Source organism: Dendrobates tinctorius, unplaced genomic scaffold, assembly GCF_039654945.1.
Source record: "Dendrobates tinctorius isolate UK_male_01 unplaced genomic scaffold, ASM3965494v1 ptg000060l, whole genome shotgun sequence".
NCBI classification, from domain to species: domain Eukaryota; kingdom Metazoa; phylum Chordata; class Amphibia; order Anura; family Dendrobatidae; genus Dendrobates; species Dendrobates tinctorius.
Window position 1 is genome coordinate 16,143,768 of NW_027361728.1, and position 24,299 is coordinate 16,168,066.

The window sequence follows — 24,299 nt, forward strand, 5'->3', positions numbered from 1 at the left end:
ACGTGGGGATTCCGTGCCTGCTGCGGGCACCAGTGAGTCAGCATCACCCAGTTTTACCAGGCAACAGTCCTTTATGCGCAGCTTTGTAGGACCTCACCGTACCCCACACCGAACAAATTGAAGCTGTTGTCGGATGGATGGCAGCTAACGCATCGACTTCAATGACTTCCACGTCCTCTCAGGGCCAGAGCACTGAAGAGCAACCATCTGTCTCTTCACCACCTGCCAAAGTGCCCAGGCAGTCAGAGAGCCCTGGACAGCAGGCATCACAGTCTCTACTTCTGTTCTCTGAATCTGTTGGCTTGGAAAGAGGGGGCCAGCCAAGCAGCATTCAAGAATGTGAAGAAGAGGGAGTATGCAGTGATGCGCAACTTCTTTGTCCCTCTGAATCTGAAGAGGCGGGTGGGCCAGTGCCTATGGTCAGCACACCTCAGTACGCATCAGATGATGACAAGACTCAGGTGCCACTTTCTGGTGCGTACGGTGCTGGCGAGACTACCCAGGAGAAGCAGGTGTTTGAAAAGGGGAGTGTAGATGATGAGGTCCTTGACCCATCATGGCGTGAGGAACAGGGAGGTGGTGGGAGCAGCTCTGAGGAAGAGATTCCCCGAACGGCCAAAACAAGAGGAAGAGGGAGGGGGTAGACTTGGTTGCCTGTAGCCTCCACTTCGGCACCCGTTAGGAGCATTCCTCTTCCAAAAGCCAAAACGGGCGCTCCCAAGACTTGCAGTGCGTGGTCCTTTTTTGACACACTTGCAGATGACATTTGCTTTGTCAAATGCAAGCTGTGTCATCAGAAAGTCAAAAGAGGGGAAAATGGCAGCAACTTCAATACCACAAATATGTGGAAACATGTGCGGACCAAGTACGAGCTGGAGTTACACAGACACACTTAAGACGTAGGCCAACGTAGAGCACCACCTACCACCTCTTCAGCTCGTGTTGGGGCCTCTTCCTCCAGCTCACACACAGCTGGTTCGGCTTCCTCACAGGATCGCCAAGGAAGAACCTCTGGCACTGTTGCCCAGTGACATTCCACCCACAGCACCACGTTCCCAGTCATCCTCACACTCCTAGGCCACTCTACAGCCATCGGTAGCACAGGCATGGGATAAAAGGCGGCCATACTCGGCAAACCATCCCCGAGCACAGGCTCTGAATGCTGGCATTGCCAAACTACTGGCCCTTGAACTTCATGGCATTGGCAGTCCCAAAATACACCGTGCCCAGCCGCTTTTATTTCAGCAGGCAAGCGGTCCCTGCCCTGCAAAAGCATGTGGAGGGAAAAATAAAACATGCGCTACTAAGTTGATCCCGTGATGTATGTCCAGCAATGTCTCCTGCTCTGTCCACATTCCCATTACTAGTAGTGGGAATGAGGACAGAGGAGGAGACATTGCCGGACACACATCAGGGGATCAACTGACGTGACTGAGCCCCAGTAACACAGGAACAAGTGTGGATTGTGCAGACGCCACTTCAGAGCAGCAACTGGTGGGGTTGGAGGCCAGGGGAAATACTAGAGACAGTGGAGTCAGAGGCCTAAGTGGAGCACGGTTTACAATCATATGGTAAAACAAACCACTATGTATGGACAATTCAATAAAACAATAGGACACAATATATATAAAATATTATATAATCTTTAATAAATCGGATTTAGGCAATTATAAACTTGTGCAAACAAGTTTATAATTGCCTAAATCCGATTTATTAAAGATTATATAATATTTTATATATATTGTGTCCTATTGTTTTATTGAATTGTCCATACATAGTGGTTTGTTTTACCATAAAATTGAATGGTCTCCATTCAAATTTTGTGACATATCAGGAAGGCTGGTTGATTGGAGCTGTATGAATATTTGCACGAGTTAATTCAATTTATTCATTATATGTTGATTATATGTAGATTGGTGCAATTTTATACATTTTTAAATTATATTATTTCTTTCTGCTGTGTTCATTTGTTTGCTAATCTATAACGGTTTACAATCAGTAGTAGTCTACAACCTATATAAAACTTGCTGCAAGTAGGCCTCCGCCTGCTGCATGATTGATCCTGGGCTTCAACACAGCCGGTTGTCGCTCGGAAGTGCCGTCCACACAGAGAAAAACACTAGCTCCTGTGTTAGTGGGGTTCAGTCACGCCAGCTGCTCCCCTGCTCTGTGGACGGCAATATCTCCTGCTGCCTCCACATTCAAGCTAGATCATATTTTCAACTTGCTCCAAGTAGGCCTCAGCCTGCTGCATGATTGATCCTGGGCTTCAACACAGCCAGTTATCGCTCGGAAGTGCTGTCCGCACAGAGAAAAACACTAGCTCCTGTGTTAGTGGGTTCAGTAATGCCAGCTGCTCCCCTGCTGTATGGACGGCAATATCTCCTGCTGCCTCCACATTCACACTACTACTGATTTAAAACGTGCTCCCACTAGGCCTCTGGCTCCACTCTGTCTCCACTCTGTCTCTAGTATTTCCCCTGGCCTCCAACCCCGCCAGTTGCTGCTCAGAAGTGGCGGGGTTGGAGGCCAGGGGAAATACTAGAGGCAGAGTGGAGCCAAAGGCCTAGTTGGAGCACGTTTTAAATCAGTAGTAGTCTACAACAGATATTAAACTTGATGAAATTAGGCCTCAGCCTACACCCTGATTGACCCTGGGCTCCAACATCGCCAGTTGCTGCTCCGAAGTGTCTTTGGCACGGGTACTCCCTCCTGCCCATCCTGGTTCCAGCACGCCTGCTGTTTCCGGGTAGTGTCAACATCACTTTGCCACCGACTCGTCCGGTCGTGCTGCGGTCGGGTTAGCCGAGTCTATGGTGCCTGCAGTTTAGGTCCTTCCTATGTGGGCTGTGGGTTCTGGTAATAAAGGCTGGTTCCGTAGTGCCAATAGGACAAGCACCCCCTGTAGGACTGTGGGTTTCGGTAACTGCGGCCTGCTCGCGGCCTTGCAACTTTGTTTATCATGGGTACCTTCTGCTACCCATCCAGGTTCCAGCACCGTCAGCTGGTTCTCGGCAGTGCCTTTGGCCGAGGTACCTCCTTCTCGGTATCCGAGTTCCAGCAACCTCTGCTGGTCCTTGGTAGTGCTTTGTAGCACAGGTACCTCCTGCTTAGAAACCGTGTTCCAGCACCGTCAGCTGGTCCACGGTTGTGCCATTGGCTCTTGTTCCTTCAGCTGCCACTCTGGGTTCCAGCACCGTCAGCTGGTTCTCGGTAGTTCCATTGACTCTTGTAGCTTCTGCTACCCATCTGGGTTCCAGCACCGTCAGCTAGTTCTCGGCAGTGTCTTTGGCACGGGTACTCCCTCCTGCCCATCCTGGTTTCAGCACGCCTGCTGTTTCCGGGTAGTGTCAACGTCATTTTGCCACAGACTCGTCTGGTCGTGCTGCGGTTGGGTTAGCCGAGTCTATGGTGCCTGCAGTTTAGGTGCTTCCTATGTGGGCTGTGGGTTCTGGTAATAAAGGCTGGTTTCGTAATGCCAATAGGACAAGCACCCCCTGTAGGACTGTGGGTTTCGGTAACTGCGGCCTGCCCGCGGCCTTGCAACTTTGTTTATAATGGGTACCTTCTGCTACCCATCCGGGTTCCAGCACCGTCAGCTGGTTCTCGGCAGTGCCTTTGGCCGAGGTGCCTCCTTCTCGGTATCCGAGTTCCAGCAACGTCTGCTGGTCCTTGGTAGTGCTTTGTAGCACAGGTACCTCCTGCTTAGCACCGTCAGCTGGTCCACGGTTGTGCCATTGGCTCTTGTTCCTTATGCTGCCCCTCCGGGTTCCAGCACCGTCAGCTGGTCCTCGCTAGTTCCATTTGCTCTTGTTCCTTCTGCTAACCATCCGGGTTCCAGTACCGTCAGCTGGTTCTCAGCAGTTCCTCAGCCTTCTTGTACCTTCTGCTACTTTTCCAAGTTCGAGCTTGTGGAAATGGTTTTTGGTTCTTACTCTGGAACTCCCTGACGATGACCCTGAAGACCACACCGAAGAAGACCAAAAAGATGACCCTGAAGAAGATGACCAAGAGGACAAAGAACATGAAGACAACCACCAAGATGCAGAACAGCAAGAGACAGAAGACCAAGAAGCAGAAAAACCAAAAGCAGAAGAACATTAAGCATAAGACTAAAAATCAGAGCAAATTATATTATCTAAATTATAAGCAGAAGAAGACTAAGCAGTGTATGGGGGTGAGTTCATTCCTCCTCGTGGTGCCCCTGGAAAATGCCTGCTGCTGCAGGCCAAAATGAACGCAGACAAATCCTGTTGTTAATCTTTTGTGACAGGCAGAACGGAAGGTGTAATCTTCAACTTTTATAGATAACAACTACAGGATTGCCTGTCACAAATAAGAATATGATGAAGAAGAATAGGAAGAAGATGAAGAAGTAGAATATGAAGAATAATAGTTGAATAAGAAGAATATGAAGAATGTAAAAAAAAAGAATAATAGGAAGAAGGTGAAGAAGATGAATAAGGTGAAGAAGTTGATGAAAAAGATGCTGCTGCTGAGGATGATGGAGAAAGCGTGGGAGAAGTAAAAAAGAAGGTGAAGAGCATGGAAGTAGTGAAACATACATATCTGACAAAAAATAAGGTTAACATAGTCAATATATTTGTAACTCCGAACGTCTTTAAAAATAAATAAATAAATAATTCCTGCTATTCCATTTGATTGGGCTAAACCTCTATGGCTTTAATGTCTCCTCCACCTCCCACAATACATTCTACATTATTATTAGTTGTTTTTCTTCATGTAGAATTAACCTACAAGGAAAGAAAGGGGTTTTTTTAATTCCGATATTTCTGTCCCATTGACTTGAATGGGACTTCCGGGATCGGAATCGGCGATACCCGATACTTTTTGGATATCGGCCGATCCAATCCGATCCGATATTTTTCAATATCGGATGGTATCGCTCAACACTAGTCATGAGAAAACATTCTAAGAATCACTGGGATCCATGGAAGCGTTCCAGAGTTATCTCATATAGGGACAGTGGTCAGAATTGTAAAAATTGGCCTGGCCATGAACGTGCAAACCACCCTCAGGGGTAAGCGGGTTAAGGGGTGAAAAAAAAATCCAAAGTTTGTTAAAAAAAAAATAATAATTACGCCATTTTCTGAGACCCTTAGCGGTCTCCATTTTTCGTGATCTCGGGTTGGTTATCACTACATCGTTTAGCGATCAGGTTAATCTTTTTTTTTGATAGCTCGGGCAATTCTAAATGTAGTGATACCAAATATGTGTATGTTTTGTTTTATTTTGAATGGGGCAAAAGGGGGGTGGTTTAAAACTTTTTTTTATATATTTTTAAGAACTTTTGTCATGCTTTAAGTCTCCATGGGAGACTAGAAGCTGCCATAACCCGATCATCTCTGCTACATACAGGTGATGATCAGATTGCCTCTATGTAGTATAATCACTCACTTGCTTCTAGCAATTCTGCAGTGACAGCCATAGGAGACCTCTGGTTGTCATGCCAACCCACAATCACGTGACAGGTGGGAGGATTTCCGGCGCGATGACCGGAAGCCCACGTTAAATGCCACTGTCAGTTTGACAGCGGCATTTAATGGTTAATAACAGGGGGAGGATCGTGATTCCACCCGTGGCTATTGCGTGCACATGTTAGCTGTTCAAAACAGCTTTTTTGAACAGCTGACATGTCCCGGGAAAAATGTTGGCTCACCACCGGGGCCCACATCAAAAGGATGGAAGTTACCTTTGCAGTACTAGCAGCCTTTGCTGGTTATTAATTATAGCCTACATAATTTTTTTTTAGGTGGTCCCCTATTTTAATAACTAGTAAAGGCTAACTATACAGCTGTGAGCTGATAATTTGTTCAGTAATAAAGTACATGTACAGTAAGCTACACAAGCACTGTACTAATTATGTGACTGACGTCTTTATATCTTATCTATTCTATGTGAATATATCTACTCGGTTGGGTCATGCTGTGATTTTGTTGTATGCGGCAGATGAAATGTCAGGTTTTCAAGGACATGGGTGTGTAAAAATCGGTCCAAGTGGCGGGCAATTTTTTTTACCACATTGACTTTCATTGGTGAGTCTCGTCTGAGATATGAGGACAATCGCAGAATTCTGTGATTTTTTTTCTCATTCCAATTTCAGCTGAGTAAAAAAAAAAAAAAAAAAATCACAGAGGAGCATGGAATCATATTAACATTGGTCAGAACACGATTTTTGTTTTATAATATTGCAGATATCCTCGCAGATTATGAGCCCTTACCTGTACTTACACTATACAGTTAGGTCCATATATATTTGGACAGAGACAACCTTTTTCTAATTTTGCTTCTAGACATTACCACAATGAATTTGAAACAAAAGAATTCAGATGCAGTTGAAGTTCAGACTTTCAGCTTTCATTTGAGGCTATCCACATAAAAACTGAAGGGTTTAGGAGTTTCAGCTCCTTAACATGTGCCACCCTGTTTTTAAAGGGACCAAAAGTAATTGGACAGATTAAATAATTGTAAATAAAATGTTCATTTCTAGTACTTGGTTGAAAACCTTTGTTGGCAATGACTGCCTGAAGTCTTGAACTCATGGACATCACAGACGCTGTGTTTCCTCCTTTTTGATGCTCTGCCAGGCCTTCACTGCGGTGGTTTTCAGTTGCTGTTTGTTTGTGGGCCTTTCTGTCTGAAGTTTAGTCTTTAACAAGTGAAATGCATGCTCAATTGGGTTGAGATCAGGTGACTGACTTGGTCATTCAAGAATATTCCACTTCTTTGCATTAACCCCTTAATGACCGTCAATACGTCTTTTAACTGACCTGAGATATAAGAGAATAGCATCCCCATACAGGACAATCCAGGCGCTATCGGCTGTACACCATAGCTGACAACTTGCTGTATCACAAACGATCAGTGTTGTCACCATCCATATCTGTTTAACCCCTTAGATTCTGATGTCAATAGTGACTATATCATATAAATGTTTAAAACAGTGTCGTTTCTCCCTCTTTATCCCCATCGGCACCCTGAGATCATGATTGTGTGGTCCTGATGTTTTAATGAGACCAAGGAAGGCACTACCAAATAAGAATTTAAGGATACTCCTGCAGTCAGTAAAAAACATGCACTGTAAGAAAGTAGAAAAGCTACTGACCAAAGAAGAGCAGGGATCACCAGAGAATATAGTAAATTTTATTGGACAACCATAAACAACACCATATAAAAACACTTAAAAGTCATAAAACATGACAAGGCATACACAAGGCTCATAATAAAGCCAACAAGACAGAATCAGAGGCGTTAGCCCCCCCGGGAGGCAACCTTGTCATACCCCCTTGAGACGGCGCAGCAACTCGAGGGTAAGTTGTCTATTGTCAATCTATCCAACTACAACTTGTCTCAAACTGAGTATTCTATTCTCCAACGTGGATTGTCTTTTTGTCCCATGAATATGCTAAACAAGTTTGTGTTTGTCAAGGATTTATACTTGTTTTGTAGACAACTCACCTTCAAATTATTGTATCATCAACCTACAATTTTGGATACCCTGCCGATGGAGGATAGACAAACATTCAGAGATCTTCTTTCCCTTTTGGAAGAAAACGATAATCTCTCTACAAGAAACCGCTTTACAGGACGACTACCTTCCCAGGCAACACCCAAGTTTTCGTTATTTCCTGTGGTCCAGATTTTCTTTGATGCGGTACGTAGAGATATACAGCAACTTAGAATCAAACCTGATTGTTTGAATAATATATGTAAATCCAAAAGGAGGGCCATAAAAGATCTCAGTGACAACAAAGATCTAGTGAGAAGAGAAGCTGACAAAGGTGGCAATATTGTCATCTGGCCCGTGGATCAGTACCTAAAGGAGGCTAAGAGACAACTGAGTAATTCTCATTTTTACCTGAAACTTCCATCTGATCCTACCTCTGTTTAATTCCAAACTGGATAAACTTTTAACCCCTTAGCGATAGCCAGTTTACAGCTTAATGACCAGGCCAATTTTTACAATTCTGACCACTGTCCCTTTATGTTATAACTCTGGAACGCTTTAATGGAACCCGCTGATTCTGAGATTGTTTTTTCGTGACATATTGTACTTCATGTTAGTGGTAAAATTTCTTCGATAAGTCTTGTTGTGTTTATTTATGAAAAAAAAGGAAATATGGCGAAAATTTTGCAATTTTAAAACTTTAAATTTTTATGCCCTTAAATCAGAGAGATGTGTCACAAAAATTTCTTAATAAATAACATTTCCCACATGTCTACTTTACATCACCAAAATTTTGGAAGCAAAATTTTTTTTGTTAGGAAGTTATAAGGGTTAAAAGTTGACCAGCGATTTCTCATTTTTACAACAAAATTTACAAAACCATTATTTTTAGGGACCACATCATATTTAAAGTCATTTTGAGGGGGTGTACATGACAGAAAATACCCAAAAGTGGCACCATTCTAAAAACTAGACCCCTCAAGGTGCTCAAAACCACATTCAAGAAGTTTATTAACCCTTTAAGTGCTTCACAGGAACTAAAGCAATGTGGAAGGAAAAAATTAACATTTAACTTTTTTTTGCAAAAAATTTACTTCAGAACCAATGTTTTTTATTTTCACAAGCGTTAAAAGAGAAAATCAACCACAAAATTTGTTGTACAATTTCTCCTGAATACGCCGATACCCCATATGTGGGGGTAAGCCACTTTTTCAGCACACGGCAGAGCTCGAAAGGGATGGAGCGCCGTTTGACTTTTTCAATGCAGAATTGGCTGGAATTGAGATTGGATGCCATGTTGCGTTCGGAGAGCCCTTAATGTGCCTAAACAGTGGAAACCGCCAACAAGTGACCCCATTTTGGAAACTAGCCCCATTAAGGAACTTATCTAGTTGTGTGGTGAGCACTTTGAACCTTCAAGTGCTTCACAGAAGTTTATAACGTAGAGCCGTGAAAATAAGAAATCCATTTTTTTTCCACAAAATGATCTTTTCGCCCCCAAATTTTTATTTTTACAATGGTAACAGGAGAAATCATACCCCCAGTTATTGTGCGATTTGTCCTAAGTACGCTGATACCCCCTTATGTGGGGGGGAACCACTGTTTGGGCGCATGGGAGAGCTTGGAAGGGAAGGAGTGCCATTTTGGAATGCAGACTTTGATGGAATGGTCTGCAGGCATCATGTTGCGTTTGCAGAGCCCCTGATGGGCCTAAACAGTGGAAACCTCCAACAAGTGACCCCATTTTGGAAATTAGACCCCCTAAGGAACTTATCTAGATGTGTGGTGAGCACTTTGAACCCCCATGCGCTTCACAGAAGTTTATAAACGCAGAGCCGTGAAAATAAAGTCTTTTTTATTTCCACAAAAGTCATTTTTTAGACCCCAATTTTTAGACCCCCAAAGTTGGTAAATAGTGGAAACCCCTCAATTCTTGCTCCAACCCTAACCCCAACACACCCCTAACCCTAATCCCAACCGTAACCTTAATCCCAACCCTAATCCTAGTTCGCCCTAAGCCCAATTCTAACTCTAGCCCTAGTCCAACCCATAACCCTAGCCCTAACCCAACCATAACCCTAGCCCAACCCTAATCCTCGCCCAACCCTAGCACCTAACCCTAGTTCAACCCTAACCCTACCCAAACCTAACCCTAATGGAAAACTGAAAAAAATATATTTTCTTTATTTCGTTATGTTGGCCTAACTAAGGGGGTGATAAACGGGGGGATTATGTACTATTTTGTTTATTTTGATCATGATGATAGTTTATCATCGTGATCAAAATGATTGAATGGAATCTGCCAGCCGGAGCCGGCAGATTCCCGGCGGGTGCACTGCACATGCGCCCGCCATTTTCCCCGGATCCAAGATGACGGCGCCCACTGGAGTACGTCGGCGGGATGCAGGACCACTGGGAGGGGACAGAGGACCATGGAGAGGTACCGGGGGGATCGGGGACCCTCTTTCTCTCTCCTCTGATGTGCGATCACATCAGAGGAAAGAGAAGTTAAATGTAAAATCGCGGGGGGGGGTTTTCGGTTGCCGTTATAGGGTTGATAACGGTGAATGCAAAATCGGGGTCGGTAAAAACCGACCGATTCATGTTCTCTGGGGTCTCTGCTATCCCCGGCAGCCGAGATCCCGGAGAAAATCCGACACTGGGGGGCGCTATTCACTTTCTCCACAGCGCCGTGAATTAGTGGCGCTGTGGTTTTAGTACCCTTAATTACCGCCGTTAAAAGGCGTATCGGCGGTCGCTAAGGGGTTAAATATGGCTCAGATCCACAATGTCTTAAGTAAGAAAGAAACAGAATTTCTCACTACCCATCACCCGAGAGTTCCCACCTTCTACATGTTACCTAAAGTGCACAAGTCCACTGTGGATCCCCCTGGTCGGCCCATCGTGTCGGGTATTGGTGGGATTTTTGAGAAACCTTGTATTTGTTTCTTTCTCCAGCCTTTGGTTACTACCCTCAATTCTGGTTTTGTTAAACGATTTGATTATCCCTCCTGATACATTTTGTTTCACTGGATGTTGAATCTTTGTACACCAATATCCGACACGATTTGGGTATCCAGGCGGTTACCTTCTTTTTGAAACATCATACTACTGGCGACTGCCAACATGATTTATTTATAGTGGACTTGTTGCACTTTATTTTGGATAAGAACTATGTATTTGATCGGGCATTTTATAGGCAGAATTCTGTACAGCGATGGGTGCACGCTGTGCCCCATCCTATGCCAACCTGTTTCTCGGGTGGTGGGAATCGACCTGTTTATCCGCTATCTGAATTCAAAGATCATGTATTCAAATGGTGGCGTTACATTGATGACATTCTCTTATTATGGTCGGGGCCCATGGAAGAATGTAAAAGTTTTGTTGATAGACTTAATGATAATGGTCTAAATATTCATCTTACAGCTAACATTGCAGGCTCAATTGTCAAATTTTTGGATTTGAAACTTGCTATTGAGGGGTCTTCTATCAAGACCACCCTTTATCAAAAACCGACTTCTACCAACAGTATCCTACATTACTCAAGCTTCCATCCGAAAAATTTGAGGAATGGGATTCCAAAGGGACAATTCTACCGTCTAAAAAGAAATTGTTCCAGTCAACAGGATTTTTTGATACAGGCCAAGGACTTGACAAGACGTTTCAAAGATAGGGGTTACCCACATAAGGTAATTTCTAGTGCTTTTCAATCAGCTAGGGATGCCAATCATGCTGAATTGTTATGTTCACGACCCCCCAATGTTGACAGACCCTTGGGTCTTGTCACAACATATAACAATCACTGGCACGATTTACGAGGCATCCTGACCAAATATTGGGGTATGTTGGTTGACGAGCCTAAGTTGGCACCTCATATAGCACCACAACCTACCCTCATTGCCAGAAAAGCACAATCCCTGAAGGATTCTTTGTGCCATAGTCACTTCAAGAGACCTGTTTCTAGCTTAAATAGGGGGGCACGCCTGCTAGGGACGTTTGCTTGTGGCAGATGTAATATCTGTCACCTCACTGTTGGTAGTGAGGGTGTCAATTTACCCACTTTGACCTTTCCTGTTCTCTCTAAACCTTTCTTTAATTGCAGGTCCAAAAATCTGATATATACATTGTTTTGTCAATGCCCGAAAATCTATGTGGGACAAACCACACAAGAACTTAGAAAGAGGATCCAACAACACCTCTCAAACATCAATACAGCGAAAACAGACCCTGAAAAAGGTAAACCCCTAACCTCAGTGGCTATGCATTTTCTGCGTGAACATCAGGGTTGTAGCACTGGTATTAGGGTTATGGGATTGGAAGCTGTACACACTAATATTAGAGGGGGGAACATCTCGTTGGAATTGTTGAAACGTGAATCTAGGTAGATTTTACATCTTCGGAGTCGTTCGGATTAAATGAAGACCTATTATTTACTGGGTACTATAAACAGATTTGAATTGGCTCGCCTTTTAAGCTTTGCTTTTTTCTGCAGATTTTGGACACGATTCACTTTTATCACCTTGGATTTCATTGTTTTGATGGCATACCCTGGATCTCTTCCCTTCAATCTGGATGTGTCGCACCTGCCAGTGGTCTCTGGATAGAGTTCTCCTGTTGACTTCCTGCAATAGGATTTTTGCCTTTATGTTATGGACTCTCCTTGAAGAACTTTAGTCATGACTTCAATTTGTCTTTATTTGGACGCCTTGTCATGAGTGTGTACACCTGTCCATTTGTAGATTTATATCTCCTTATTGTCCTTGTATAATGCGTTATCCCCTTAGTTACCATGGGTTGCCTTGTACCACAATATTAGTATTCTCTCTAACCTATTTCTGTCTATCCAAGTGTAGATATGGGGGTGAGCTTGTGGCGAGCCTCGATTCTATAGCTGGCTGAGGCCGGCTTGGAATTGGTCCTTTGGTTCATTTTGATTCATTTTCCCTGGATTTTCTTTCCAGGCTAGACCTTTTAGTGCATCTTCGTCTGGGAAACATGCTATTAGAGTGTGCTTGGTTTTGGTGACTTCGCATTTGGTAACATTATCATACCGTGTGTATTTACGGCATGTCTAATATATTCAAATAGAAATCTATAATCTTTTGTTCTTTATGGTACAATGTCAGTCAAAATAAGAGCCGTTCTCTATACATATCATTGATCGGGCTATACAGCTGGCAACAGCTTTTGACGGTGCCTTGCTGTACACTTAATGCCCTATGCACGGCTGTTATACCCACTATGTACTCATTGCTCACGAGGATCTCTTGGTAAAGATGGAGAGTCTGTGGAGGTGCATCATCTATTATGTATAGCATTTATTTAATAATTATCTCGCTATTAGACTTTTCCGTCCTATTTGGAATGTGCATCTTGATAATAAAAAGCACCTATTCTCTTTGGTTCTGTGTGGTTTCCCTTCAGACAATACTGTGTGATCCACACGAGGAACATTTTGTGATCATTGAATTAGTTGTGGTGCCTTTGTACAACTGCAATTTATTTGTCTTTCTTTGCCAATATTGTTTACTTTTATAGTCTTCTGATGTGAGATCAATATCAATTTCAGTGTCATTAGGGACTGTGGTAATTTCTGTTGTGCTCGCGTTGGGATACAAACTCTTTAATCTGGCGCACGGTCTCTGGTCTACTTTGTACAATGCGCAGTATTGAATAGAATTTCTATCGATATATATCTATTTCATAAGCGCACTAAGCAATACCTGTCCATATTCTATTGAGGATGTTATAGATTTTTTTGGATCTAATAATGTGCCCCTTTCTTTCATTTTTAGGGACAATAGGCAGGCATATTTGACTGAATTTTTCTATTTCTAAGTTATCATATATGCGTCTGCGACTATTCGAATTTAAATATGCTCAGCAGTACTACTTGCAATTAAAGTGGCTATTTTCTGTGCGCTAGCGCATGAGTGCTGGGTCAAGCTTTCTAGCTTTAATTAACCAGCGCATTACATCACCCAGTGCTTGAATACGCAATATCTGTTTGAATTTACGTGTTTGATTCTAGCGCATGCGCATTGATAATTACCTGCACCATACTGACTTGAAGCAATAGCATCATCGCCTGTTTTGCTATTATCCTCGTTATATCTGCGTATGGGGAATTGCTTTACTTTGGAAGCTCCATTACATTACCGCATTTCCACCCCCTTTTTTTACAATATCTGACTATGGAGTCCTTTTTTTTTTTATAGGTGGTACTTTATATGTGCAATGCGTACCTTGTATGTCTACTCAATATGTAACTATTATATGTCTTGTTTACATCATACTATCTTCTGTTTATCTTTACGGGAGATAATAAGCTTATTTGTTTGTACCTTTTCTCTTGGATTATATTACGTGCGCGCTGGATTATTTAAAGTATTAGCGCCTATATTCATTGTGATTATTCTCCCTGCACTTGCGCAATGGGGAATTGCTATGTCACATACGTTTAATGATTCAGCCTGTTGGTTCACTCTCAATACTAGCGTCTTCTGGTTACCACGACAACCATCGTTTTTGCGCAAGCGCAGTATGACTTGCCATGTCGGGTACCTCTAATGAACTTACATGCATTTACCCGGAAGTAATGGTGTCACGGGTCATACGTTTGGTCTCCGTCTGATGGCGCGTTCTCATGCTCTCATCCAATGCGACCGATCAGGTATACAGTCACTGTGACGACTACTCTCCCTGCATCTGCAGTTGGGAATAGCCATGTCACATACGTTCAATGATTTATCGCGATCTGTAGCATCGCTTGGAGAACTGATTGACAGGCTGGTCACACTCGTCAAACATAGTGATTGACGAGTGTGACCAACTTTTTACTATTGAGGCCGCCTATGCGGCATCAATAGTAAAAGATAGAATGTAAATAATAAAAAAAAAAAAATATATATATTGTATTCTCACCTTCCGACGTCCCGCGCAGCCTTCCCGCCTCTCTCCACACTCCCGGTCCCAATAATCCTTTGCGACAATTACCGCGATGACGTCCGTTCTCACGGGATCGCACGAATGACCACGAGACTTCGCGATCCCGCGAGAACAGACGTCATCGCTCGCAAAGGATTACTGGGACCGGGAGCGTGGAGAGAGACGGGAAGGCAGCGCGGGACGTCGGAAGGGGAGAACAATATTTTTTATTTTAAATTCTATTTTTTACAGGGATATGGTACCCAAAGCCCGGAGGACAGTCTCCTCTCCGCCGGACCGTGGGTACCATATGCAAATGTTCTGCTTACTTTTTGCATGGTGTGCGCAACCACATGCGGAAAGTAAGCAGGAACAATGCATTCCTACGGGTGCGGGATCGCCGTGATTCCGCGATATTAATGCGCATGCTGCGTTTACCGCGAAGCAATTCCACCGCGGTAAAAACCGCAGCATTAGCACAGCATTGCGGAATCCCATAGGAATGCACGAGATGCTTATTTTTTTGCGGCAAAATCGCACGGTTAAAACCGCCGCGGAAAAAACGCCACGTGTGAACTCAGCCTTAATGTTTTGCTATGGTATGACCATTTTGATTAAAGGGATAAGCAAAGTTTGAAAACTGCTATTTTTTACATTTTTGTCAAATTTCTGTTATTCTTTATAAATACACACAAAACATATCGACCTAAATTTACCATTATCATAAAGTATAACGTGTCTCGAAAAAATAAACTGAAAATCGGGACTTCACTGGTTAATAGCCGCGGGTAGATCGGTATTCCATCCGCGGCTATTGCGGGCACATGTCAGCTGTTCGTAACAGCTGACATGTCTCCGGAAAGATGTGGGCTCACCGCCGGAGCCCACATCAAAGGGAGGAAGTCCGACATTGGTGTACTATTACACCCAATGTCGGAAAGGGGTTAACGGTCACTATGTGGTGGTGGTAATATGTGGTCTGGTCATGGTGTGGTGGCATTTGTCCTTAGTATGTAGTGTATTATCCAGTCTCTATGTGGTGGTAATAGGTAAGTGGCCCAGTCATGGTGTGGCGGTATTTGTTCCCAGTATGTGGTATTATTCAGTACCAATGTGGTGGTAATATGTGGCCATGGTGTGGTATTTGTTCCTTGTATGTAATATTATTCGGACACTACCGTATGTGGTGGTAATATGTGGTCTGGTCACAGTATTTGTTCCTTGTATGTGGTATTCAGTCACAATGTGGTGATGGTGCTATATGGTGTGCTCATGGGTGTGGTATTTGTCCCTTGTATATGGTGTTATTGGATCCTTTTAAAAAATGTATGTATGTGGCAGTCACTTAAAGAAAAATTAATAAAAAAAAAATACCCAAAAAGAGTATTGGCTGTTAAGTTTTTAATAGGTTAGAATAGAGTAGGGCCCTGCCAAAAAATAGTCTACCTTGTCGTGGTGGCATGGGGACCCAAAAATGTTGCCAGTATGTAGCCCTGAAATTCCTGGTGGCAGCCTTGCCTGGAACTGTCTGACGCCAATTGTGATATTTTAGTAAACAAATTTGGTAGTATAAGCAAATTACTACAGTATTTTTTATTTTTATTTTTTTTACAGTGGATTACATGGTCCCTAATTGAGCTCTATTAGCAAATCTAAATTATTTTGAGCTTTTTTTTTTTACACTTACTATCTGATGGCAATTCTGGTAGTATGTTAGTAAAAAAAAAATACTGTAGTATAAGTTGATTGCTATAATATATTTTTACTGTCCCTAATCTAGCCGTATCAGCTATTGTAAATTAAATTATTTTTATTCGATTCTATTTTCACACTTTTTTTGGGGGAAAAAAAAAAAATCACAATCCCAAGCGGATGCCAATCAGTGAATGTGGGTCACTGATCAGCGCCCAACAGCTGCAGGATGCACACAAGAAGGGTGTGCAGAGGGGAGGGGCGTTTCGGAATGGGAATGAACAGGAAAAAAGTCTCAAGCCAAAAGTGAACACGGATGTCAATCAGTGATGTGTGTCACTAATCAGCGCCCGGCGGGCTACAGGACGCAAACACAGAGTTAGTGGAAAAGAAAAAAGCTGCCAGAAATTGAGTGATCAAGTACTGACCAGCAATTAACATAAATATACCACAAATGCGTCACAAAAAAAAATATTCAGAATCCCCTTTATATGGTCAAGCATTCCAGAGTTATTACCTCATAACATGACACGTCAGATTTGAAAAATTTGGCCTGTCAGTTAAATGAAAAATAGGCTTTGGGGTTAAGGGGTTTGAAGAAAATTTTTGTCTGAGATACCTCTCGGGTGCTTGCTGACATTATGTTAGTGATCAAATTATAGTATGCTTTTTTTGCGTGTAAAACATTTTTGGGGCATTTGGGTTTTGTTAAAAAGTTGGTACAGTTGACTTTCTATAGTCTCAATGCTGCACTGTATTGCTAGCTGTAGACTAAGTTAACCTTAAATTCTAAACTCTCCCATCAGTACAAGCTTACTGATGAATTCATCTTTGTTATCAAAAATCAGGTAAGAGCCCAGAAAACCATGTTCAGCTCTTTGATTAAGCTATAGCCCACACAGTCAATTTCTATCTCCCACCCAGCGTATATTTCCATTAGTCCAATACTATCACCAGTCATTAACTAATTCACAGTCCACTGTATGACTCGTTTACTTCACTTAGGACTGTCCTGATTGGGTGCATCTTGGTGATAGTGGGATGGCTTTTGTGCTTTTTTTTTTTTTTCTAAAATGGCATTTACCAAGTAAGTACTCCATGTTCTTTATATGCACTATTGATTTTTACTTACAACAGGATATTTGCTCATTTTGTTTCTATCTTAGGTTTTGATGACAGAGCAAAGTAGCAGCTTTTATACAAGTAGAATAGAAAGTGATGTTTCAGTATAAAGAAGGCATGGAAAAAGGCCACTAAAATATCTAACTGAACAGTTACATTGTAGGCACATATGCATGAAAAAAATTTGAGAACGTTGAATAAAAAGACAAATTATAACCAAACATTTTAGCTATAATAGGAGATTTCAGACACTGGGCACTACAGTCACTAGCTTGGACTGTGATTGTCATCATAAGCCAAACCAGTTCATGTAAATGTATATACTTGGATACATTTGCCACTTGCCTTTTATATGTGAACCAGACCAGTTTATTTAGACTTTTACAGAGCATCTATGCAAGGAAATAAATGACTGCTCGGAGTTTGCACAACATATTTCTAGAGCGCTAACATATTCCGCAGCACTTTACATTTTAGACGGGACTTGTATGAGGAAATAGGGGGAGGGGGGCACGAAAGGTAAAAAAAAAAAAGTTTATTGTATGGTTCAGTCGTCAACAAATAGGATATTCACATAATGCTGCATGAACTGGTCACCAGCCAGTATGTGTACAGTACAGACAGATTGCTATAAAGTGCATGGAGGGTGTGTAAACAGGTGCTACATGTGATTTTGCATACATTTTTGTATGGACAAAACAGGGTAGTTAGGTAAGTTGAGGTGAAGCTATAGGCGTTTTAGGCCATGCTTAAAAATGTGGATATTGGGAAATAATCGAATTGTCCTGGGTAGTGCATTCCATAGAATTGGCCCAGCACGTGAGAAGTCTTGCATACGGGAGTGGGAGCTTCAGACTGAGGATTTTAGCCTTAGATCATTAGCGGACCGGAGGGCAAGATAAGGGGGGTAGCCTTAGACGAGGGAGATGTAGGGTGGTGCTAAACCATGGAGAGCTTTGTGGGTGAGAGTGATAAGTATATTGGACTGTAGCGGATGGGCAACCAGTGCAACGACTGGCACCATTATTGTGTAAGACGACACATTCATGCTGCACTGTAGAATAATCACCAATGGTGACACAACCCTTAAAGATGTCATAAGTCATTTTACAATTTACAAGTATTACAAATTAAGCCCCCATTCAAAAGATAACCCTTATTTTGTATTGCATCCCTTGGTCTTAGTACTGCTGACCATCCATCTAAACTTAACTTCTAGTGGCTGAGCATGCCCTATTCAGTTTCCCTTTGATTTATTGCAATGATGCTCTCAAACTCCCTATGCAGGATCTCATCAAGCTGACTGAAAGTAGGTATGTGCTGGGAGTGTCCGAAATGACTGCAAACCATCTCTACCAGAACATCACCAGGGCAGGAGCCACTCATCTTCCGCCCAGTATGTATTGTAAGTAAAGTTTCATAAGAATAAATAAGTTTGTATTTATGCCCATTTTTGTGCTATTGATAATTCAGCCCACCCTTCCTAGTGTGAGAAGCTGAATTAGTAACTGCCTTGTTTACACAATTGCAGTTGGCAATGCAGAAGGCGGGGGTGAAAAGGAGTACAAAAATGGCTGTTGTGCGCTACATAAGCAGCAACCGAGATGCCAAAACTCAGTGTATTGAAGTGGGTTTTGTCATCTTTGCCACTGCCTATGCAGTGTGCACAGCCGATGACAAACTCATCTCTACTGCTGTGCTCTACATTGGTAACAGCACTTGATATGACAAACTGATTAACTCCTGGAACACCTCAGCTTACCACATCTCCTCCCACCACACACCCGCTCCCCGCATCTCCTTCACTTCCCTGCCTCTCCTCTGACTTTTAGTTTTATGAGAGACAGAGCCCACTTACAAAATAAAATATGAATAAAACACTTAGAATAAACTTTACATTTTTTCTTTCGGTTTCTAACCCTAACTAGGCAAGAGATAAGACTAGAGCAGTAAGGGTAAGCGATAAGACTAGAGTAATAAGATTGCTACTTAAAAAGTGTATTAAAAAAACAAGGAAGCAAAATATATATTTAACTACGTACAACTATGTTTAAAAGGTTATATCAAAATTTGGTAAAAGAATATATAGAAAAAAGTGCAAATAATAATTACAAGAGTATCTTTTTAAAATAAAATGTGTTTGGGGGATAAGGGGTCTAATACTGGACTGGAAAAAGGGACTCAGAGTGCTAAAGGTCCATGAGAGAGGGCATAACATTTTTTCCTTGTCCCGGATGCTAGCAATCCATGCTATACCATTTTGTGCATGCATTTTTTATTTGTAAACTGAACTCCTGTGGATTTTAAGTGGAAAAAAATACTATAGATACATATGATTTTAAAATGCTCATTTACGTTGCTGGTACTTTATACTGCGGCTTTCTTCCACATGAGAGAGGGCATAACATTTTTTCCTTGTCCTGGATGCTAGCAATCCATGCTATACCATTTTGTGCATGCATTTTTTATTTGTAAACTGAACTCCTGTGGATTTTAAGTGGAAAAAATACTATAGATACATATGATTTTAAAATGCTCATTTACGTTGCTGGTACGTTATACTGCGGCTTTCTTCCACAAAAAAAATAAAAAAAAGCACCAAAAGCGCATTATATGCATTATGCCGCAGAAATTTGTGCAACTAAAAATCAGTTCTATTCATCTACAGTAGTGTACAAAATAATAGCACTGTGTTCAAACATGAGTTAATCACAAAATCTTTACTAGTTTTTATTTCCAGCATTGGGAACATTGCACATGGTTTTCTCATTTAAAACTTTACAGAAAGTAACAAAAATGAACATTGGGCTGTTCTAAAAAAAAAGTCTGCATTTGTCTTTACCAACACAATATGTACTATTTTTTTGTGGCTTTAATATTCCTATGAATCAGTAACCTAACATTTAGTTGTATACCCACAGTTTTTTTTTTTTTTTTTCTTTAGAACGGCTTCTCATATATGTTGCATAAAGTCAACCAACTTCTAGCACCTGTCAACTCTTATTCCAGCCCAGGACGCTTGGACTACATCCCACGATTTTTTGACATTTGTTGGCTTTGCCTCAGACACGTAATTTTGATGTCACCCCCACAAGTGTTCTATCGGATTAAGGTCTGGAGATTGGGCTGGCCACTCCATAATCTCAATTTTGTCAGATTTGAACCAAGATTTTGCTCGTTTACTGGAGTATTTAGGGTCATTGTCATGTTGAAACAGCCATTTCAAGGGCAGATCCTCTTCAGCGTAAAAGTCCCGTTACACACAATGATATTGTGAACGATATCGTTGTAACGTCACCAGTTTGGTGACGTTGCAGCGATGTCGCAACATCGTTGCGTGTGACATGTAGCAACGATCAGTTGGCTGATCATTAATCGTTGCCTAATGGTCTGGGTCATAATTCTATCGTTGGTCTCCCGCTAGGCAGCACACATCACTGCGTGTGACAGCGAGAGACCAACGATCAGCGACACTGGGAGCTGTTATCCAGGGTGAACAGTGGGTATCTAAGAGCCGCGCGGTTCTTAGTTACCCACTGTTTATCCTGGATACCAGCTTGCTCGCTGGTCCTGATCGCTGGTGAGTGTCTATGTGACAGCTCACCAGTGATCAGCTATGTCCCAGCGATCCCCATCCACGTCGGATTGTTGGTGGGATCGCTGGGACATTGAAGCGTGTGACAGGGTCCTAAGGCAACATGACCTGTAAGTATTTTAATATATGCAAACAGGTCCATGATCCCTGGTATACAGTAAATTGGTCTGGCACCATAGTAAGAGAAACAAGCCCGTATCATGATGCTTGCACCACCATGCTTCACGGTCTTCAGTGTGTACTGTGGCTTGAATGCAGAGTTTAGGGGTCGTCTGATGAACTGTCTGCAGCCCTTGGACCCATGAAGAACAATTTTACTTTCAACAGTCCACAAAATGTTTCTCCATTTCTCTTTAGGCCAGTTGATGTGTGATTTGGCAAATTGTATCTGCTTCATTACATTTTTATTTGTTTTTTAACAGTGGGACTTTGTGGGGACTTCTTGCTAAAGGCCCCGTCACACACAGCGATCTCGCCGCGCGGCTCCTGGATACCTGATGTTTACATTTGAAACCAGCATCGCCGGTCCTGATCGCTGGTGCTGTCTTGTGACAGCTCACCAGCGATCAGCTAACAATGTCCCAGCGATCCCATGTCGGATCATTGGTGGGATCGCTGGGACATCGTTATGTGTAACGGGGCCTTTAGAGATTAGCTTCACACAGGAATCTTCTGTCACAGTACTCACAAGTAACTTGAGACTGTCTTTGATCATCCTGGAGCTGATCATTGGCTGAGCCTTAGCCATTCTGGCTATTCTTCCATCCATTTAAATGATAATCTTCCATTTTCTTCCACATCTCTCTGGTTTGGCTTTCCATTTTAAAGCATTGGAGATTATTTTAGCTTATCAGCCTATCATTTCTTCTTTATAAGTTTTTCTCTCGCCAATCAACTTTTTAATCAAAGTACACTGTTCTTCTGAACAAGGTCTTGAACGACCCATATTTCTCCTTCGTCTCATTGGGGGACACAGATACTGTGGGTGTATGCTTCTGCCGCTAGGAGGCTGACACCAAGTGAAAAAAAGAGGTTAGCTCCTCCTCCGCAGTATACACACTCGCCCCTATTGCGGGCAGAAATCAGTTTTTTGCTCAGTCTCCTATGGAGGGACACACAGTCTGGATCTCTCCAGACTATTTTTTTTCTAGCTTACTATGAAGATGAGACAGGGGCGACGGATCCTATTGAAAGGGTCCGATCTCCCCAAACCATCAACGGGCGAGTACGCGTTGAGTATCGCCTCCGCGTATACTTTCCCGCACCGAGGGACATATCTGGGACTTTTCCCCAGACTTCTATTTTTATTTGTTATTTTATGAAGATAAGACAGGGGCAATGCATCCTACTGAAAGGATCCGATTTCCCCAAACCATCAACGGGCGAGCACGTGCAAGTATCCCTCCATGTATCCTTTCCCGCGACGTGGGACATTATGCCAGACTTAGCCCTGTCCACCCCTAGGTATTGAAACCATGGGCTTGCACAGAGGCACAAGACTAGACTGTGTGGCCCTCACTGCTCCACTAACGCTAGACGGCGGTGCTGCAAGGCGGCGGACGGTCCCTCTCCTCACCCCCGGAAGGGGTTAGATGGAGTTAGGGTGCCTGCACCGTCCTTTTTTTTATCAAAGACCCCCTCACATACCTGCGCTCAGGCTGAAGAGGATCATCGGTGAGGAGAGGGTCGGGGAGGGCTCCTGCGAAGATTTCGGGCTGGAGCCCACAACTCAGCAACCACTGGCCCTGCAAGAGAAGGGCTGGATTGTCAGGCGGCAGCCTGGGACAGAACGCCGCGCCGGTCAGTAGCGCCATTTTTTGGTACCGCGCCCCCCCCCCCCCCAGTCGGGTAGGGGAAAAATTGAGGCTGCGGCCAGAAGTTCCGTCCATCAGGTCCACATCCGGAGCTCCCCACAGTTGACATATCTGCTGGAGAACTTCGGGATGTTGAGACCACTCTCCGGATGCAAGACCCTGCCGGCTGAGGAAGTCTGCCGCCCAATTTTCCACGTCAGGGATGTGGACAGCCGAAATCACCGAGTGGTTTGCTTCGGTCCATTGAAGAGCGTGCCCCATCTCGCGCATGGCTGTTCTGCTGCGGGTGCCCCCCTAACAATTATGTAAACCCCCGCCGTGGCATTGTCCGATGGAATCCGGACGAGGCGGCCTGCTAAAAAGTGATGAAACTTCTGCAGAGCCAGCCAAATTGCTTGTATCTCCAATAAGTTGATCGGGAGGCGTGCCTCCTGTGGCGACCACCGTTCCTGGGTTGTGTGGTGGCGAAACACCGCTCCCCAACTGAGGAGACTGGTGTCGATTGTCATTATCAGCCCATGACCTGAAGGGAAATGTTTCCCATAGGCCAGAGAGGAACTGGTTATCCACCATCCGAGCGACTGCCTGACTTGAGAGGACAGTTGGCACCGCCAATCGAGCGTGAAAGGATTCTTGTCCCAGGCTGACACGAGGCATGCTGCAGGGGGTGAAGATGGAACTGGACGAAAGGTATCGCTTCCATTGCTGCCACCATTTTTCCTAGGATCTTCATCCCGGATCGGATGGTATGAGGGACTGGTTGGCGTAGTGTCCGGACTCCCTGCCGGAGACTAGCGCCTTTTCCTGAGGAAGAATTACCAACCATTGGCAAGTGTCGAAGATCATTCCTAGGAAGATCCTCTGAGCTGGCACAAGGGATGATTTCTTTGTATTGACCAACCATCTAAGCGGCAAGAGTCTCTAGCGTGATGTTGCCACCTTCCTCACATGCCCGTATTGACGGGCCCTTGACCAAGAGGTCGTCCAGATAAGGCAAGACGACTATTCCTCGAGAATGCAGTGTGGCCATGACAATTGCCATAACCTTTGTGAACACTCTGGGAGCTGTGGCTAGCCCGAAGGGTAGCGCTACGAACTGAAAATGTTGAACGCTGATGGCGAAGCGTAGAAACCTCAGATGAGGAGGAAAAAATGGGAATATGCAGAAATGCGTCCTGGTTGTCTATTGAGGCTAAGTATTCTCACTGCTCCATGGCCGATATGACTGAATGGAGACTCCATCCGGAAATGTCTGATCCTGATGAATTTGTGCAGAAGCTTCGGGTCCAAAACAGGCCTGACAGACCCGTCCTTTTTGGGAACCGCAAAACGGTTGGAATAGAACCCCTGAACTCTTCCATGTTCCGGCACTGGAACAATGACTCCGTTGTGCAGGAGCGACTTGATGGCTCCCAATAGAGCCCTTACCTGGGTACCCACCCTGGGAAGCTGGGAAAGAAAAAATCCATCTTGGAGGGTATCTGACAAATTCTATTTTATAACCTGAGGACACAAATTCTTTTACCCATACGTCGTGAGCGATGTTGGCCCAGACGTGGCGAAAACAGAGTAGGCGGCCGCCCACCTTGCTGGTGTCGTCTGGTAAAGTCGTCGATACGGCCATGTGAGGGCTTATTTTTTGCAGGACGACTTGTACTTTTAAATGACACCATTGGTTTTA

At 43.5% G+C, this 24,299-nt stretch overlaps 1 long non-coding RNA gene across 1 annotated transcript; it reads left to right on the top strand.

Moving 5' to 3' along the window:
* The first annotated feature begins 2,982 nt into the window (after positions 1 to 2,982).
* LOC141092524 (uncharacterized) lies at positions 2,983 to 12,870 on the top strand. The gene is made up of 4 exons (XR_012232818.1): positions 2,983 to 7,675; positions 10,895 to 11,157; positions 11,571 to 11,704; positions 11,961 to 12,870. It is a non-coding gene; the product is annotated as an uncharacterized lncRNA (long non-coding RNA).
* Positions 12,871 to 24,299: the final 11,429 nt, after the last annotated feature.